Raw genomic sequence first — 6951 nt, forward strand, 5'->3', positions numbered from 1 at the left:
CTTGAATGATCATGTAGTTGACATCGTATTTGTGGCAATACCACCTTCATAATTTCCATCATGCCACTCTTGATTCATTGCATATCCCGGTACACCACCAGGGGCATTCATATAGAGTCATATTTTGTTCTAAGTATCGAGTTGTAATCTTGAGTTGTAAGTAAATAAAAGTGTGATGATCTTCATTATTAGAGCATTGTCCCAAGTGAGGAAAGGATGATGGAGACTATGATTCCCCCACAAGTCGGGATGAGACTTCGGACTTTACAAAAAAAAGAAAAAGAAAAGAGAAAGGCCAAATAAAAAAAAGAGAAAAAGAGAGAAGGGACAATGCTACTATCCTTTTTACCAGACTTGTGCTTCAAAGTAGCACCATGATCTTCATGATAGAGAGTCTCCTATGTTCTCACTTTCATAAACTAGTGGGAATTTTTCATTATAGAACTTGGCTCGTATATTCCAATGATGGGCTTCCTCAAAACGCCCTACGTCTTCATGAGCAAGCAAGTTGGATGCACACCCACTTAGTTTCTTTTATTGAGATTTCATACATTTATAGCTCTAGTGCATCCGTTGCATGGCAATCCCTACTCACTCACATTGATATCTATTAATGGGCATCTCCATAACCTGTTGATACGCCTAGTTGATGTGAGACTATCTTCTCCTTTTTTGTCTTCTCCACAACCACCATTCTATTCCACATATAGTGCTATGTCCATGGCTCGCGCTCATGTATTGCGTGAAAGTTGAAAACGTTTGAGAATACTAAAGTATGAAACAATTGCTTGGCTTGTCATCGGGGTTGTGCATGATTAAATACTTTATGTGATGAATATAGAGCATACCAGGCTATATGATTTTGTAGGGATAACTTTCTTTAGCCATGCTATTTTGAGAAGACATAATTGCTTTGTTAGTATGCTTGAAGTATTACTATTTCTTATATCAATACGAACTTCTATTTTGAATCATTTGGATCTGAACATTCATGCCACAATAAATAAAATTACATTGAGAATTATGCTAGGTAGCATTCCACATCAAAAATTCTGTTTTTATCATTTACCTACTCGAGGACGAGTAGGAATTAAGCTTGGGGATGCTTGATACGTCTCCAACGTATCTATAATTTTTGATTGTTCCATGCTATTATATTACCTGTTTTGGATGTTTATGGCTTTACTTTACACTTTTATATAATTTTTGGGACTAACCTACCAACCGGAGGCCTAGCCTGAATTGCTATTTTTTTTGCCTATTTCAGTGTTTCGAAGAAAAGGAATATCAAACGGAGTCCAAACGGGATGAAACCTTCGGAAGCGATATTTTTGGAACAAATGCAAACCTGGAGACTTGGAGTGGACGTCAAGCAACAAACGAGGCGGCCACGAAGGTGCCTGGCACGCCCCCACCCTTGTGGGCCCCTCGAGCGTCAACTGACCTACTTGTTCCTCCTATATATACTCCCGTACCCTGAAACCATTGAGGAGCACCACGAAAACCTAATTCCACCGCCGCAACCTTCTGTATCCATAGCAAATCTAGGGTTGTGCTTAGGATATGACCCCTCCTCCACCTTTGTAAATATCACCATGTAACTGTTACTTTGTTCTAATATATATATGTAGTAGGAGCCTTTCCTACTGTCTTAACCCTAAAAAAACCTTTTGTATCCGTGAGATCCCATCTTGGAGCCTTCGCCGGTGCTCCACCGGAGGGGGAATCGACCATGGAGGGCCTCTACAGCATCTCCAAGGCCTCTCCAATGCGTTGTGAGTAGTTTACCACAGACCTTCGGGTCCATAGTTATTAGCTAGATGGCTTCTTCTCTCTCTTTGAATCTCAATACCAAGTTCTCCTTGATCTTCTTGGAGATGTATTCGATGTAACTCTTTTTGCGGTGTGTTTGTCGAGATCCGATGAATTGTGGGTTTATGATCAAGTTTATCTATGAGAAATATTTGAATCTCCTCTGAGTTCTTTTATGAGTGATTAAGTTATCTTTGCAAGTCTCTTAGAATTATCAGTTTGGTTTGGCCTACTAGATTGATCTTTCTTGTAATGGGAGAAGTGCTTAGCTTTGGGTTCAATCTTGCAGTGTCCTTTATATTGTTGCCATCGAGGATAAAAAGATGGGGTTTATATCATATTGCATGAGTTTATCCCTCTACATCATGTCATCTTTCTTAATGCGTTACTCTGTTCTTCATGAACTTAATACTCTAGATGTAGGAAGGAGTCGGTCGATGTGTGGAGTAATAGTAGTAGATGTAGAATCGTTTCGATCTACTTGTCACAGACATGATGCCTATATACATGATCATGCCTAGATAATCTCATAACTATGCGCTTTTCTATCAATTGCTTGACAGTAATTTGTTCACCCACCGTAATTCTTATGCTATCTTGAGAGAAGCCACTACTGAAACCTATGGCCCCCGGGTCTATCTTTTATCATATAAGTTTGCCATCTACTTTTATTTGCATCTTTTACTTTCCAATCTATATCATAAAAATACCAAAAGTATTTATCTTATCTTATTATCTCTATCAGATCTCACTTTCGCAAGTTACTGTGAAGGGATTGACAACCCCTTTATCGCGTTGGTTGCGAGGTTCTTGTTTGTTTGTGTAGGTGCGTGGGACTTTTGAGGAGCCTCCTACTGGATTGATACCTTGGTTCTCAAAAACTGAGGGAAATACTTATGCTACTTTGCTGCATCACCCTTTCCTCTTCAAGAAAAACCAACGTAGTGCTCAAGAGGTAGCAACATGCACTATTATTATTAAACACATCGTTCGGTCGTGCAAGTGAAAGGCAATAATGACGATATATGATGGACTGATTGAGATGTGAGAAGCTGGTATGAACTCGACCTCTCTTTTTTTTGTAAATACGATTAGTTCATCATTCCTGATTCAGGCTATTATGAATAAACATGTTTGCAATGAGAATTACAGATTATAGTTGCTTATGCCATGCTTAATTAGCTAGGATCTTATAATGGTTTACCTTGCATGCCAACATGCTATTAAAATGGTTGTGATGTGGTATGATAGGGTGGTATCCTCCTCTGAATGATTCGAGTGACTTGACTTGGCACATGTTCACGCATGTAGTTGAAACAAAATCAACATAGCCTTGACGATATTTATGTTCATGGTGGATTATATCCTACTCATGCTTGCACTCGGTGTTGATTAATTTTAATGCATGTTCATGACTGTAGTTGCTCTCTCAGTTGGTCGCTTCCCAGTCTTTTGCTAGCCTTCACCTGTACTAAGCGGGAATACTGCTTGTGCATCCAAACTCCATGAACCCCAAAGTTATTCCATATGAGCCACCATACCTTCCTATATGCGGTATCTACCTACCGTTCCAAGTAAATTTGTATGTGCCAAACTCCAAACCTTCAAATGAAATTCTGTTTTGTATGCTCGAGCAGCTCATGTATCAACTAGGGTTGTCTGTATCTTCCATGCTAGGTTGGTTATTCTCAAGAGGAGTGGACTCCGCTCCTCATTCACGAGAAAATGGCTGGTCACCGGGATGCCCAGTCCCATGCTCAAATCAAATCAAAATAATGAAACAAAACTCCCCCAGGATTGTTGCTAGTTGGAGGCACCCGTTGTTTCGGGCAAGCCATGGATTGATGCTTGTTGGTGGTGGGGGAGTATAAACTTTACCATTCTGTTTGGGAACCGCCTATAATGTGTGTAGCATGGAAGATATCTAGATCTCATAGTTGTTATGTTGACAGTGAAAGTATACCGCTCAAAATGTTATTCATCTCTATTTCAAAATCGAGCTCTGGCACCTCTACAAATCCCTGCTCCCCTCTACAAAGGGCCTATCTATTTACTTTTATGTTGAGTCATCACCCTCTTATTAAAAAGCACCCGCTGGAGACCACCGCTGTCATTTGCATGCATTGCTTTTAGTTTATATTGGGTATGACTATGACTGGATCTCTTTTACCATGAATTACAATGTTTAGTTAGTCCTTGATCTTTAAAGGTGCTCTGCATTTATGTTTTGCGGTCTCAGAAAGGGCTAGCGAGATACCATCTTGTTATATCATATTATGACTGTTTTGAGAAAGTGTTGTCATCCGAGTTTTATTATTATTTCTCGCTAGCTGATTATGCCATTGATATGAGTAAACATGAGACCTAAGTGTTATTGTGAATATGGTTAGTTCATAATCTTTGCTGAAAACTTGAATGCTAGCTTTACATATTTACAACAACAAGAGCAAACAGAGTTTGTAAAAGCTTTTCTTTATCACTTCCAGTTTGTCAACTGAATTGCTTGAGGACAAGCAAAGGTTTAAGCTTGGGGGAGTTGATACGTCTTCATCGTGTCTACTTTTCCAAACACTTTTGCCCTTGTTTTGGACTCTAACTTGCATGATTTGAGTGGAACTAACCCCGGCTGATGCTGTTTTCAGCAGAACTTCCATGGTGTTATTTTTGTGCAGAAATAAAAGTTCTCGGAATGACCAGAAAATCCACGGAGCAACTTTTTAGAATTAATAAAAAATACTGGCAAACGAATGAGCGTCAGGGGCCCACACTCTGTCCACGAGGGTGGGGGGCGTGCCCCCTGCCTCATGGGCCCCCTGGACGTCCATCGACCTCAACTCCAGCTCCATATATTTGCTTTCGCGGAGAAAAAAATCAGAGAGAAAGTTTCATTGCGTTTTACGATACGGAGCCGCCGCCAAGCCCTAATCTCTCTCGGGAGGGCTGATCTGGAATCTGTCCGGGGCTCCGGAGAGGGGGATTTGTCGATGTCATCATCATCAACCATCCTCCATCACCAATTTCATGATGCTCACCGCCGTGCGTGAGTAATTCCATCGTAGGCTTGCTGGCGGTGATGGGTTGGATGAGATTTACCATGTAATCAAGTTAGTTTTGTTAGGGTTTGATCCCTAGTATCCACTATGTTCTGAGATTGATGTTGCTATGACTTTGCTATGCTTAATGCTTGTCACCAAGGCAAAGATCATGTATATAGGCATCACGTCCAAGATTAGTAGACCGACTCCTGCCTGCATCTACTACTATTACTTCACACATCGACCGCTATCCAGCATGCATCTGGTGTATTAAGTTCGTGGAAAGATGGAGTAATGCAATAAGAACAATGACATGATGTAGACAAGATAAACTCACGTATGAATAAACCCCATCTTGTTACCCTTAATAGCAACGGTACATGTGTGTCATGTCTCTTTTTGTCACTGAGATTGAGCATCGCAAGATCGAACCCATCACAAAGCACCTCTTCCCATGGCAAGAAAAATCAATCTAGTTGGCCAAACCAAACCAAAATTTTGGAGAAGAAATACGAGGCTATACAAATCATGCATAAAAGAGTTCAACAAAGACTCAATTAATATTCATGGATAGAACTAATCATAAACCCACAATTCATCAGGTGCCAACAAACACACAAAAATAGTTACATCAAATAGATCTCCAAGAACATTGAGGAGAACATTATATTGAAGATCAAAAAGAGAGAAGAAGCCATCTAGCTATGGACCCGTAGGTCTGTGGTAAACTACTCACGCATCATCGGAGGGGCAACAAGGATGATGAAGAACCCCTCTGTGATCCTTGCCCCCTCCGGCAGAGTGCCGGGAAAGGCCTCTAGATTGGATCTCATGGTTCTAGAACTTGCGGCGGTGGAAAAGGTGTTTTCGTCGTCTCCCCTGGGGTTTCTAGGATTTTAGAGTATTTATAGAGGCAAAAGTTGGTTGAGAAGGTTCCCGTGGGCTCCACTACTCATCAGGGTGCGCCTGGGCCCCCTGGTGCCTAGTGGGCCCCATGCTCCTCATCCTGTGTGCTCATTTGGCTCCCTGGGTGTCTTCTGGGTAGAAAAAAAAACTCCAAAAAGTTTCATGGCATTTGGACTTCGTTTAGTATTGATTTCTGCGAAGTAAAAAACAACAACTAGCACTGGGCACTATGTCAATAGGTTAGTCCCAAAATGATATAAAGTTGCTAGTAAATGAATGTAAAACATCCAAGATTGATACTATAACAGCATGGAACAATAAAAAAATTATAGATACGTTGGAGACGTATTAGCATCCCCAAGCTTAATTCATGCTCGTCCTCGAGTAGGTAAATGATAAAAACAAAATTTATGATGTTGAATGCTACCTAACATGTTCATCACATATTCTTTTCTTTTGTAGCATAGACATTTGAACTTTAGATGATTCAAAGCAATAGACTATAATTGACATGAGGGCATCAATACTCAAGCATATCGACAAGCAACCATGTCTTTCAAAATATCAACACTAAAGAAAGCTATCCCTAGCCCATCGTGCTCAATCATTGATCCATTCATGAAAAACACTCGAATATTAGCTATATCTAATGCACAAGTATGATAATAGTGTTCCCTAGTTGGTGCTTTGTAAGAGAAGATGGAGACTCAAAAAATAAAAATTGCAAAATAGTAAATAGATAGGCCCTTCGCAGAGGGAAGCAGAGATTTGTAGAGGTGCCAGAGCTCATAGCATAAATTGAGAGATAAAATTGTTTTGAGAGGCATGCTTTTCCCTTCAACGAAAACAATCGAGAATTCCCAATATATTCCATGCTAGATAAATCATAGGTGGTTCCCAAACATAAAATAAAGTTTATTTCCTTTCCACCATTCTTTCTCAATCCATGGCTAGCTGTATCCACGGGTGCCTTCCATACCAACACTTTCCAAGGAATTTATTATCATAGTATTTTTTTGCATTTCGGGACGGGGCATCCCTATTACCTGCCACACTCTCATGCAATGACAAGTGAATAAACACTCATCTTGAGAATAACATACCTAGCATGGAAAATATTGGCCACCCCTTGATGCTTCATGAGCGGTACGGGCGCACAAAAAGGAAATTCATTTTGAAAATTAGAGTTGGCACAAAC

This window comes from Triticum aestivum, chromosome 5B (assembly GCF_018294505.1).
Source record: "Triticum aestivum cultivar Chinese Spring chromosome 5B, IWGSC CS RefSeq v2.1, whole genome shotgun sequence".
NCBI lineage: Eukaryota > Viridiplantae > Streptophyta > Magnoliopsida > Poales > Poaceae > Triticum > Triticum aestivum.